This window comes from Microtus oregoni, unplaced genomic scaffold (assembly GCF_018167655.1).
Source record: "Microtus oregoni isolate MIOR12 unplaced genomic scaffold, Mior012 000015F_ref0000493, whole genome shotgun sequence".
In the NCBI taxonomy this organism is placed as follows: Eukaryota; Metazoa; Chordata; class Mammalia; order Rodentia; family Cricetidae; genus Microtus; species Microtus oregoni.
The window spans coordinates 19,702,919-19,716,525 of NW_024543074.1; positions in this window are offsets into that span (position 1 = coordinate 19,702,919).

Genomic DNA, 13,607 nt, shown 5'->3' on the forward strand with positions numbered 1-13,607 from the left:
TGAATGTAAGTCTGTGTACTCTGTGTGGGCCTGGGCATTGGATTCCCTAGGAGTGGAGTGACAGACGGTCGTGAGTGCCATGTGGTTCTGGAAATCAACCCTGGGTTCTCCTGAAGAGCAGCCAGGACTCTTAACTGGTGAGCCGCTCTCCAGCCCTTACTCATCTTCATTCTTGAGAGCGATTCCCATTCACAGAAGTGGATGGTAGTGGGTACCTTTGATCTCCATGCTCCAAAGGCAGAGGCAGGGAGACCGCTGTGTATTGGAGGTCAACCTACTCTACACAGAGAATTCCTGGCTAGCCAGGATTAAAGGCGAGCACCACCATGCCTAATCCTGATTGCTTTTTTTTTTTTTATTTAATATTGCTTTTTTTGAGACAGAGTCTCTCTATGTAATCCTGGCTGTCTCAGAACCTGCTACATAGACCAGGCTGGCCTCGAACTCACAGAGATCTGCCTGCCTCTGCTTCCCAAGTGCTGGCACTAAAGGTGTGCACCACTATGCCCAGCACATGATTGTTTGTTTTTAATCCTCAAAGAGTGGTTTACCATTCTCCCTTGTTCTATTGTTCAAATTTCTTCTTCCTAAACTGAGACACTGCAGAATATTACGTATTCACACTCATACGCACACACACACACACGCACAATCACACAATCCACTTATTGCAACAAACATCACACTCTCACACACTTGCACACACACACTCACATGCACATTCACACACACTCACATGCACACTCACACACACTCACATGCACACTCACACACACTCACATGCACATTCACACACACTCACATGCACACTCATACACACTCACATGCACATTCACACACACTCACATGCACACTCACACACACTCACACACATGCACACTCACACACATGCACACACACTCACACACACTCACACACATGCACACTCACACACATGCACACTCACACACATGCATACTCACACACATGCACACACACTCACACACATGCACACTTACACACATGCACACTCACACACATGCACACACACTCACACACATGCACACTCACACACTTGCACGTGCACACACTCACATACTCATACTCATACGCACACATGCACACTCCAGCATACTCGCACACACAACGGGCCTGTCAGTCAGATAACTGCAGAGCTGACCTTCAGACCCAGGCCTAAGTAGCTCTCACCCTTGCCTTCTTTCATATCAGCCTGATTTTCTTCTCTTATTTGTACACTGAAAATTCCAGAATGTCTTCAAAGGTGACAGTGGCAGAGCCTCCCTGCTTCTGACTTTCCCTTTGTCTAAAGGCCATCAGATTGAGAGGACAGTTCTGTTTACTGCCTCGTCTATCTCTTCTGGGATGGGACATTGGTCGAAGGCATTGGTTCTGAAGTTGGAGTTGCCGGATTCAAATCTTACCTTTGATATCTGCGTGCCCTGGGGTAAGTCACTTCAGTTTCCACGTGTAGGAGGCGACTTCAAAAGGTCATGGGGAAGATGGAGTGAGATATAGCATGGCAAGCTCAGAGAACAGCAGACGATAGAGCAGGCACTCATGAAACTGGGCCTGTCTGCTCTGTGGTGGGGGTGGGGGTGGGAGGTGTCACCCTGGAAAGTCAAATTTCCCAAGAGAAGGGTACTGCTGGAGAGGCCAGCTTCTGAGATGTCAGCCCTTGAAGCAGGCTTCTTGGGCTGCTTCCTGTCGAATCATATAGTCAGGCAGTGCCTTGTGGACAGGGAAGCCTGGCTGCCCCTGGGGTCCAGAAGCAGAACTAGAGCACCAGGCTAGCCCTTCAGTTTTGTCCTTTTGATGTGCCCATTCCCCTGTCAGGTGAGACCGAGAAGCAGGGGCACACACTGGAGGGTGGCTTAGCACGCTGGGGGACACGTGTGCAGTGACTGGACAAGGAGCTTTTGGAGTTTTCTCCAGTCAGAGGGAACCGTTTTGAGATACAGAACACAAAGAGAGACGAGAGGCACTGAAGCACAGGAATGGGAGGAGGTGAGCGGCTGCCGCTGGGACAGGGTGGGCCTGCTTCTGATTTGGAGCTTGGTGTGGGCTAGCAGCCAACCTCACAGCTGCCTGCTTCTCTCAGGGAGCTGGCATCACATTGTGACAGAAATTGAAAGCAGCGAAGGGGGCTGGGGTGGGATGACTTTGCCGGCCCATTCCCTCCTTGCCAAGGAAATGCCAATGTGTTCAGTTCTGACCATGCTGTACCGTTCTGCCAGTGGGTTTGGTTTTCTGCCTCTGCCTAGAATGGCTTTGGGGTGTCTTTCCCTCCTTTCCTCCCCCCCTCTTCCTTTTCTATAACCCCACCACCACCATCACCACTCCTCATACAGATGGAGATCTTGTGGCCCCAAGTAAAGAAAGAATTGGAGGGTACCAGCTTACTGAGCTGGTGGAGTCTTCTTTCCCTACATCAAGCAGCCTCTGGCACCCCAAGCTGTGGTGAGTGGGGGCACAGCTGGCCAGTCTCTCAGCTTTGTTTCTCTGCCCACACCTGAGAAGCTGATCCTGAACACAGGTCTATCTGTGCTTCTGCATACAAAGATCATGGTTTATCCTATTTGTACAAAGAGTTTGTCCCAGGCCTCCCAACCATCAGGGGGCAGTGTGAGGATCAGGAGCAGTATCTCTCAGAGTCTGGCCTGCTCCATTCAGCATGGCACTCAGCGACTTCTGGGCTTCCCAATGGAGCCTCAGGCTAGTCTGCTGGGCTGTCTGTTGTCTCCCCTCCTGTTCTGACTAACTGTGTGTGGGGTGGGGAGCCTACCTGCCTTCACCCAGGTTGTGCTCTGAAGTTGCCACAAATCCATCTGGAGACCATGTCTCTCGGTATCATCAGCAGGAGACCCTGGGATCAAGTCATGGGCTCAGCTCCCAGTTGGCACCATGTTCTCTCCTATGAGCCTCAAAATACTCTATCCCGTCGTGTCCCTCCCTCTCCCACCCATGAAGCTTCTGTGGTCATGCAGGACCTACCTGGTATAACTTCCACCTTTGACTGTGGGATCAGCTGTGACTCACGACAACATGGATGGGAGCCACCAGCCAGTTGAGCAATGGATGGCAAGGCTCTTCCTCATGTTGGCCACCTTTCTGAGTGACAGCCCTCACACATGGGGGACATGGATGGATTCAGCCCTTTTCCCTCCTGTAGTCCAGGAGCGTCTAGGGGAAGTAAGGAGAGAGACATGCAGCAGCTTGTGTCCCGCAGCTTGCTGCAGAGAGCTGTTCAAACACCGCCATGGCTAGAATGCAGCTCAGGGGTAGAGCATTTGCTTGGCCCATGTAAAGCCCTGCGTTCCATCCCAGCACTATGAAAACACACAAAGCCACCCCACTTTGTCAGTCCTGTCAGTGACCCAGCAGTGGGATATAATCTCTCTCTCTCCCTCTCTCTCTCTCTTCAGTGTTTCTCTCTGTAGTCCTGGCTGGCCTGTAGACCAGGCTGGCTTCGAATTCACAGAGAGCCCGGTTTATAATCTCCTTATTTGAAAGAGAGGTTAAGCAACTTTCCCAAGAGCATCCAGCACAGCAGTGACCGCCCTGGGGTTGTAGGCCAGTTCTTGAGCCTTTCTGCACATTGTGGCAGCATCTGCCCTTCCCATCACTTTCTCTGTGCACAGTGCCCCACCCTTCCCTCCCTTCGTCCATCTCTGATCTCCTCAAACTGTAGGGCGTTGTTCATTTTCTCCTCTACTTCCCTGGGAAAAGTTAGGGCCATCTTTTCACTTCCTACAAGAGGGGGTTTGAAAGAGAGGCATAGTTCTCAGGGTCCCACAAAACAAGTTGGGCCCCCACGGACTAGGTAACTCTGAACCAGAGTTTTGCCCCTCCCTGGACAACATGGTCTGAGCAGCAAAAGATGGCAGCCAGAGAAACACAAGCCTATACAGATAAAGCAAGGCAGTCTGCGAGACGAGATGCTCGGATGGGTGCCAGGGACCGCTGGGGTTGTTGCGTCATTGCAAGGCCAGATTTCACGCCACCCATTCAGCGTCGGTCTCAGACTGCTGCAAGCCAGGGTTATAAATAGCTGGGAATATAAATGTTGGGCAGGGAGCACAGAATTCAGCTTGCTCCCGGGAAAGCATGGAGTAGGAACGGGAGATGGTGGCTAAGCTGAACTGGGCTTAGCGTTTGCTAGAAAGATCTGTCTCTTCCACCAGCTGAAAGAGAGATTTGGGTAGTGAATTACCCCAGCTACCAGGGAACCTTGGGATTCACATTCACCAGGCTTTGGTTCTAAGGATCCCTAATCTCCACCCTAGATACATGGATGTCAGGGCTGAGATGCCCCATGGCCTCTGATGAATAGAAGGACACACACAGACATTGAGCATCTCTGTGGTACTGGGCCCTGTGCACATCCTGATGTCATCACTGAGATGGTGCTGGTGGTGTGGTTCATTGGTAGACTGCTTGCATAGCGTGCAGGAGGCACTGAGCTTTATCTCCCATACAACAAAAATCACTAAAATTGTAAAAAGGCAGCCCCACCCTAGGGCGCTCTCACACGAGGAAGTATACTGAGGTTACATGTAACGCTGTCCGTGGGCCGTGGCAGTCAGCACCCGCAGGAACACAGAAACAGTGGCTACAACTTCCTGGGCATCCTTTGTTTTAAGTACCAGAGTCGTGGTTACCATCACCAGCACCATCAGCATCAGGATGCCACCATTTCCTGACAGCCGCTGCAGCTGGCGTCCATTAGAATCTCCTCACTTCTTAGGGATTTTTGCTGGTTTGTTTTGAAAACAGGGTCTCTTGTGGTCCAGACTGGCCTTGAATTCAACATGGAGATGAGATGAGGCTGGCCCTGAAGTTCTATATTCCTGCCTCCACCTCCGAGATGCTGGGGCTGTAGGTGTACACAACCGTGCCTGGCTTATTGGCTATTCTTTTACAGTCACATCCCTTGCCTGGACCACCACTGCCCAGCTATTACCCCCAATTTTTAAAATGAGAAATGGAGGAATGAAGAGATTAAATTACTTCCCCAGACCCTGGAGCAATGGATCATCAGTTAAGAGCACTGGTTGTTCTTCCAGGGGACCTGAGTTCAGTTCCCAGCGTCCATATGTCAGGCTCACAACCATCTGTAACTCCAGTTCTAGGGGATCCCATGTCCTCTTCTGGCCTCTGCAGGCACCAGGCATGCAAATAGCACACAGAGACTCATGAAGGCTTAACACTCTTGCCCAAATTCATGTGGCTAGTAAGTGGTAAATGAGAATTTGATTGTTTGGTTGTTTTGTTTTAAATGTGTGTGTGCGCGCACATGCACATGCATGCACATTCCATGGTACAAGTGTAGAGGACAAAGGACAACTTTGTGGAACAGGTTCTCTCCTTCCATCTTTAGGTGGACACCAAAGATTGTATTCTCCATGAAGCTGAGGATGAATTTGAACTCCAGATCCTCTTTTCTCTGCCTCCCAAATGCCAGGATTACAGGTGTGCACCACTGCACCCGGCAGACAGGATTGCAAGTGTGCACCACTGCACCCAGCAGCCAGGATTGCAAGTGTGCACCACTGCACCCAGCAGTCATGATTGCAGGTGTTCACCACTGCACCCGGCAGCCAGGATTGCAGGTGTTCACCACTGCACCCAGCAGCCAGGATTGCAAGTGTGCACCACTGCACCCAGCAGTCATAATTGCAGGTGTTCACCATTGCACCCGGCAGCCAGGATTGCAGGTGTTCACCATTGCACCCGGCAGCCAGAATTACAGGTTGCACCACTGCACCAGGCAGAAAAGGTCCACTGGGGTTTGTTTGCCTTTCATTTCACAGTGCTTGGCTAATTCAAGGCAAGCTCTCTTCCTTGAGCTGCATCCCAGGGTTGTTTGTTTGCTTTTGAGACAGAGTCTTGCTATTGTAGCTAGGCTGCCCTTAGCTAGTGATCCTCCTATGTTAGCATATGAGAACTGCGATTGCTGGCATGTGTCATTGTGTGCAGCTCTAGATGGGGATTTGAACTCAGGCCTTTAACACCAAAACCTTGGCTCTTCTCAAAGCACGAGCCTTTCTGAAGGAGCAGGTACCGAGACTTAGGGTTTTCTAGGCCTGAGAGATTAAACGGGTATTCACGGTCACGGCATTTAGCTGGAAGATGGGTGTGGTACCTGGCTCTGGTCTCAGAACAGCTTCCCTGAACACCTTGCTGCTTGGAGCAAACACAACCTCTGCTTGAAAATTGGTTTGCTCAGATGCATGCTTTGACTAAGAGTGGGCTCTTATTTTACTTCCCACCCACTGAGAACCCTGGCAGGAGGAACGGGACTGCCCCTGCTCCTCTCCAGGCAAGCCATCAGTGGCAAATAGCCAGCTAAGTACCAAAGAGTCAGTCTTTTATCTGCTATTGGGTAAGTAGATGGCAATACACTGACTGTGGGCCTCGGACCATCCACTCACTGTTTCCTGGGCCACTCCCACTGAGTGTCAGGCCGCAGGCATGGGAACAACTTCAAAAGCCATAGGGAAATAGTGTCTAGTTTTTCTTCTGTTTTGAGTGGTTGACTTGGGGGAGCTGCCCCAAGTCTTCACCATTTCTGGGCTTTCCCCAGGCCTGCCAGGAATGCTCTCCAATCACCCGCAATCAGTTCCTGATCTAATGGAGGTGGGGGCAGGGCCTGCCTCAGGCCTCCTGGCAGGATCCCCAAAGGGCAGGAAATGAGCTGGCATAGAAATTACAGTGTGCTATTTATTAGCTGGAGCGTGAGGAAGGATGATGCTGGTGCCAAAAGCTTCTGCTCAAACGCAGCATAGAAATCTGTGAGAGGAACCCTGGGGTGAGTGCCAGGGAAGACAGAGGAGTTTGGGTCATCTAAAACCAGGGATGCCCAGGTGGCCGGTGACTGAAACTCAACTCACTCCCTCTTACGAAGAGAAGTATATTGTTGGTTCATAGGACAAAGAAGGGCAGATAGAGTTGGAAGTCCATCATGGAGGCTTCCTGTCCATCCTCGCTTCTCTCCCATGCCATCTCTGGTGACCCTTACCCATCAACATCCCCTCCCCTTCCTCTTTTTAGTAAGAGATTCTTTATTGCTGAAGTGTGATGGGTGGAGCCAGCCATGTCCCAACTTTCCAGGCTTGTAGGAATAGCCAATGAGATATAAGTGGGAACTTTGGAGCAGGGCTTCTAGAATGTTCTTACCCTTGCCTCTTCCCTCCTCTTTCTGTCTATAGCATGGACTTGAGGACTGGTCCTGAGATAGCCATCTGGGGCCAAAGAAAATCACACCGGGCTAAAATATTCTGAAGGAATTTTTTACTGAACCAACTCAAGAAATGGTATCTGCTGGGATGCTTTGCATGTGAAAAGTCACTGTGGTCATGTGGTTGGATCTCTGGGACTTGTGGGTGAAATCAGTTTCCACCTACGCCACCTGGGAGTGGTGTTTTCAGTGGCAGGAAACATGATCCCAAAGGCATTGGGCTGGTTCCTTCAGTGCTGCGTTCCCGGAAAGGAAGGCGATGACGCCCCAGCTCTACCAGGAAACTCCTAGGGGAAAGCTATGATATAGCCCAGCTTGGACCATGTGGCCCTGCCTTGATGGCGCTGCCTAGCAAGCAAGACCCTCTGATTGGCTTAGCATGAGTCACGTGGCCTCTCAGGAGCTGGGTGGGCTCTGCCAATGAAGAAGTCAGAGAGTGTGCTTGGCCCTGGAAACAAGAGTCCTCAATGGGGCTGTAGGATGGAATGAGAGAACTGAGTCCCGCGGGTTGTCCTCTGACCTTCACCAGTGCACTATGGTGTGTATGCAAGCACACGGGGGAAAAAAATGTAACTATTAAAAAAAAATAAGATTTTTTTTTTTTTTTTGAGACAGGGTTTCTTTGCGTAACAACTCCGGCTGTTCTGGAACTCGCTTCATAGACCAGACTGGCCTCTGCCTCCCAAGTGCTGGGATTAAAGGCATGGCCACCACCACCTGGTGGTCATCCTCTACTTTATAGTAAGTTTGAGATTAGCTCGACTACAGGAAACCCTGACCCAAAAATCTTAAGTAAATAAACAAAAAAAATTTTTTTTTTTAAATCTCTCACAAAACAAAATAAAAGTCCAGCCCAAAGAGACCCATCTTGAAGGCTGTTGCTACCATTTAAGAACAGAATTAGAGGGGCTGGTAAGATGGCTCAGTGGCTAAGAGTACTGCCTGCTCTTCCAGAGGACCTGGATTTGATTCTCAGCACCCACACTGGGGCTCACAACTATCTCGAACTCTAGTCCCAGGGGATCTGATGCCCTCTTCTGGCCTCCTCCAGCAATAGGTGTGTGCATATGATATACATACATACGTGCAGGCAAACACGCAATAAAAATAAAATCCTTTAAAAAAAAGGATGGAGTTAGATACAGAGACTGCCCTTCATCTTGTCAGGCATATAATAAGGCCCATTCCCTCCCTGCAGGTGGGGCTGGGACTTTTAACTGGGCTTCTGTCCCTTTGTCTCATGTTCCCTCAAAGGGAAAAACCTTCATCCTCACCTGAGCCCTGGAGGGTTCAGATCCAGGAAGCTTCCCAGCCCTTGTCTGGGCCCAGCAGGGTACCAATCACACTCACGCGCATCTCCATCATCTCCATACTGCATTGGGAAGGAGGCCATCCCTCAGCCCAGAGAGAGGTAAGAGAGATGTTGCACGGAGCCCGCTGAGTTCCATGCCCGTAACTTCACGAGCTTTCCAGGGTTATACTCAATACTGGGAACGCTCCAACTCAAGTGTGGTCATTTTAGAAAGCCTGGCCTAGGTCTTGAGGATGATTCAGTGGATAAGACAGCAGCACCCTGCTCTTCCAGAGGATCTGAGTCCTGTTCCCAGTACCCACACTGGGCAACTGTCTGTAGCTCCAGTTCCAGGGGATCCAGTGCCTTCGTCAGGCCTTCTGGGGCACCTCATACAAGTACACAGTCTCTCTCTCTCTCTCTCTCTCTCTCTCTCTCTCTCTCTCTCTCATGCATATAAAAATAAAACAGCCCTTCTTTTTCTGAGTGAACATAATGAACTGAATTGTTCTGTCAAAGCTGGAATTGTCTCTGGTTTGTCATTGTGTCCTGAGTAGGTGGGTAGACATTTGCTTGCAAACTTTCAGGAGAAGTTAACAGAATAGTAGTCTTCAGAGAACATGACAGTCTTTCCCGGCAAAAACAATGCTTTTCAGCCAGTCATGGTGGGACATACCTACAATCCTAGCACTCAAGGGACTTAGAATTGAGAGTCAGAAGCTAGTACAGATTGGTGCAGGAGAATTGTCTGTATTCTGTCAATCATGTTTTAAATAAAGGAAGTATAGGTGGGTCAACCAGACAGGAAGTAGAGGCAGGATGATGAAAACAGGAGAATTCTAGGAAGGAGGAAGCCCATCCCCCAGTCCTGCCCAGACCACTGAAAAAGCAGGATGTGACCTACACTGCTGAAAAAGGTACTGAGCCATGTGGCTAACATAGATAAGAATAATGGGTTAATATAAGCTACAAGAGCTAATACAAAGCCTGAGCTAATGGGTCAATCAGTTTATAACTTAATATAGACCTCTCTGTGTGATTTCTTTGGGACTTGCCAGCTGTGGGAACTGGACAGAATGGAAACCCCAACAAGCTGCCCCTCCTACTACATGGATTATTGTAAATCCATTTACAATAATTTTAGAAAAAAAAATTGTCCCTTCAAGAGAGTGACTGCCTCTGACCTGCAGTGTCAGGGCCTCTGCCCCAAGAGTAGGACTTCATGATTCTACTCCAGGCTCACCTCTACCAGAGGCCCTACCATAGACTGGGGAGGGCAATTTGTACTATGTTGTACTGTATTGTGTTGTACTGTGCTATGCTGGATTTTCAGACAGTTTTGCTATACAGTTCAGTCAGGCCATGAACATTCCAATCCCTTGCTTCACCCTCTCAATGCTGATTGGCAGAGTTTTAGATGCTTCAGCCCCTCCCTAGTGGATCGTGGTTTCCAGCCTTGTTCTGAGAGCTGGCTCCTCTGCTATCTGCCATGTCCTAATCCAAGGGAATGAACTTTCTCTTTTCTCTCAAACTTTTCCAAAGAGAGGCCACAAGTTCTGCGTTCACCTCCCCATCTTTTCCTTGTTAACCTCTTGGAATAGAGTTCCCACCCCTATTGTCCTGCTTCCTCTCTTGGTTTCCATCCCAATGACTGCTCTGTGACAGCCCTTCTCTGTTGTAGGAGCTGCAGGCTGTGTTCCTGCGGCCCCAGCTCCTGGTCGCCTGGCTAGCTTATGCCCCGAAATAACAACACACAAATTGTATTCTTTTAAACACTGCTTGGCCCATTATATCTAGCCTCTTCTCAGCTAACTCTCACACCTGGACTAGCCCATTTCTAATAATGTGTGTAGCACCCCAACGTATGATTACCAGGAAAGATTCAGCATGTCTGACCTGGCGGCTTGCTTCATTGCGTCTGCCGGGGAGAGGGGAGCATGGCCTCTGAGCTCACTTCCTCTTCCTCCCAGAAGTCTGTTCTGTTTACTCCTCCCACCTATGTTTTAACCTATGAGGGCCAAGCAGTTTCTTTATTTTTTAACCAATGACCTTCCTCCATCACTCCTCGACCATGCTGAGACTCGTGTGACACCCCCTCCTGCTCTCTGATCTCACTACCTTCATCCTACCCATCCCTCCCCACTTTCTCTATTTATTTATTTCAAGACAGGGTCTTGCTCTGTAGCCTAGGCTGGCTCCCAACTCATGGCAATCATTCTTGTCTCAACCTCCAGAGTGCTGGAACTACAGGTGTGCCAGTAAGCCTGCCTGCCCCAACATATATTTTGGGATTTTGGTTTTGGTTTTGGATGGGGTTTTACTCTATAACCCAGGTTGGCCTTGATCTCATAGCAACCCTGACTTAGTCTCCCAAGTGCTGGGACTATGGATGTGAGCCACCACACACAATCTTACTCTTTTTTTGTAGTTTGTTTGTTTTAGACAGGGTCTCTTGTAGCCCAGGCTGGCGTTAAGCTTACTATGTAGCCAAGGATGACCTTGGACTCCTGATCTTCATGCCTCTACCTCCCCAGTGCTGGGATTCCAGATGTGTGTTCCAGGCTCAGGATAACTTGGAACTGAGATTGAGCTCAGGGCTTCACAATGCTCGGCAAACACTCTCCCCAGTGAGTTGCATCCCCGGCCCCTCACTCATCCTTAAACATTTCCACCCTCTTTATTTATTCTGACTTCAAAAAGTTTTGAGAATGACTGTCTAAGTTGTAGTGATTTTTAAACTGTAGCTCATGATCCATTAATGAATAATTAAATCAGTTCAGTGTATGTCGGGATCAATGAGTGTTTTCTAAGTAGAACAGCGAGTTAAGGAACATTGCCCAGAGTAAGCTAAGCACCAGTGTGCACACTACTAGTTTGTGGGTTGTGAGGAAAGAATCATTCCTTCCAGTGAGTAATAAGCTTTGAGAATTTCTGCTCTACAGCATGGAGGTCCCTGTCAAAGCAAAAAGCAGAAGGTCATTCAGATGGCCCAGCGGGTTAAGATATTTTCTACCAAGGCTGTTGATCTGAGTTTGATCCCCTGGATCCACATTTCGAAGAGACAAGTGACTCTCACAGATTGTCCTCTGACTATCCATGCCCCACCCCCAAAACAACAACAAAGCCCTAAAAACAGATAGATTGCACAATCCATCCCTTTTCTGGGTAGATATTCCAAAGAAATGATGCCAGCAGACCAGACAGAAACCTGTAGGCCTGTAGCATGTGAAACCAGCCTCGCTGCCCATCAAGAATGAGATTTTATCTTTTGCAGGAAGACGGTTAGGACTGGAGTGTTATCATTGAAATAAACCAGATGCAGAAAGACAAATATCACATGTTATTTCTCATGTTGGGAAGCCAAGAGTTGACTTGACCGGGGCTAGGGAGATGGTTCAATGGTTGAGTGCACTTGTTGCTTTTGTAGAGGATGGGAGTTTGGCTCCTTGCACCCATTTTGGATGCTCACAAACACCTGTAACTCTAGTTGCAGAGGACCTGATCCCCTCTTCAGGCTTTCTTGGGCATCTACCTGAATGTACACATACTAACATGAACACACGCACACACATACATACTAAATAAAGACATGAGTAAATCTCATAAAAGTCAGCATGAGTATAAAATGGAGACTAAGAGAGGCTGGGAAGGGTTGGAAAGAGCAGACACAGACAGGTTGGCTTTGATTAGTGCACACTATAGAACGTACGGAAATGCAACCTCATCAGCACACAGTTAACACATGCTAGTCCGGAATGAAAAGACAGCCAGGTGTAGCAACACACGCATGGAACTTCAGCCCTTCAGAGGTGATGAGAGGAGGCTTAGGAGTTCAAGGTCCTTTAGGCTGAGAGTGGTGGTACAGGCCTTTAATTATAGCACTCAGGAGAGTGAGACCCTGTCAAAACAAAAACAAACAAAGAACATCCTTTCCCCCAAAAATCACAAGGATGAAAAGGACTGAGGCTGTTGTTCAGTGGTAGAGCACTTGTGTAGCTTATGTGACACCCTGGATTTTATCTTCTACACCCCAGAAACACACACACACACACACACACACACACACACACACAGCACTTTCAGGCTAGAGGGCTGGCTTAGCAGTGAAGCATAAAGACTCAACAACCATAAAAAAAACAGTGTAACCATGCACATATACCCGTAGCCCCAGTGCTGCATCACACACACACACACACACACACACACACACACACACACATCAGACAGTGACAGCTGTGCTGAGATATGGCTCAGGGCTCAAGAGCACTCTGTTCTTCCAGAGGCCAGAGTTCGATTCCCAGCACAGAAGTGGACAGCTCGTAGCTGCCTGTAACTCCAGCTCTGGGTGATTTACAGCCCTCTTTGGGCCTCAGAAGGCATCTGCACACACGTGGCACACACACAGACACGTGCACATAAGTCAAAATAAATCTAAGAAGCAACAACAACCACAAAGATCTTAAAGGAGCTTTGGACTGATTTTATTGTATTGATCATTTATTTTATTGCATTTATTTATTTAGTGTGGGAGGCACATGTGTATGGGACACAATTTGTAGGAATCCATTCTTTCCTTCTATCATGTGGGTTCCCAGGATAAAAGTCACGTGATCGGACTTCATAGCACATACATGGCTTTCCTGGCTGCCATCTCACCAGCTCCTCCTTTTTTTCCTCTCCTCTCTTTCTGTCTCTCTCTCTCTCTCTCTCTCTCTCTCTCTCTCTCTCTCTCTCAGTATTTTTTTTTAAGACAAAATCTCATGCTGTTCTGTCCGGCCATGAATCCTTGATCCTCTGGCTGGCCCTGCCTAGGGGCTGGGAGTACAGGTGTGAGCTATTTTGCCTAGCTGTGCAGACAGTTGTTTGTGGACTCTGGGAAACAGAACTCTAAGCTGGGTGGTCAGTTGGGTGGCCTGGAGAACAATATTCTCCTGGGGATCTTGAATGTTCCCAAGAGGAAGTGAAGATGATTTCCTTTGGTAGACTGCTAACACCAGAGTACATTCTTGCATGACCATGACAGACCCTCCCGACAGGCAGGGGGACAGCATCAGGCTGGGTATGGCTCACCCTTATCCT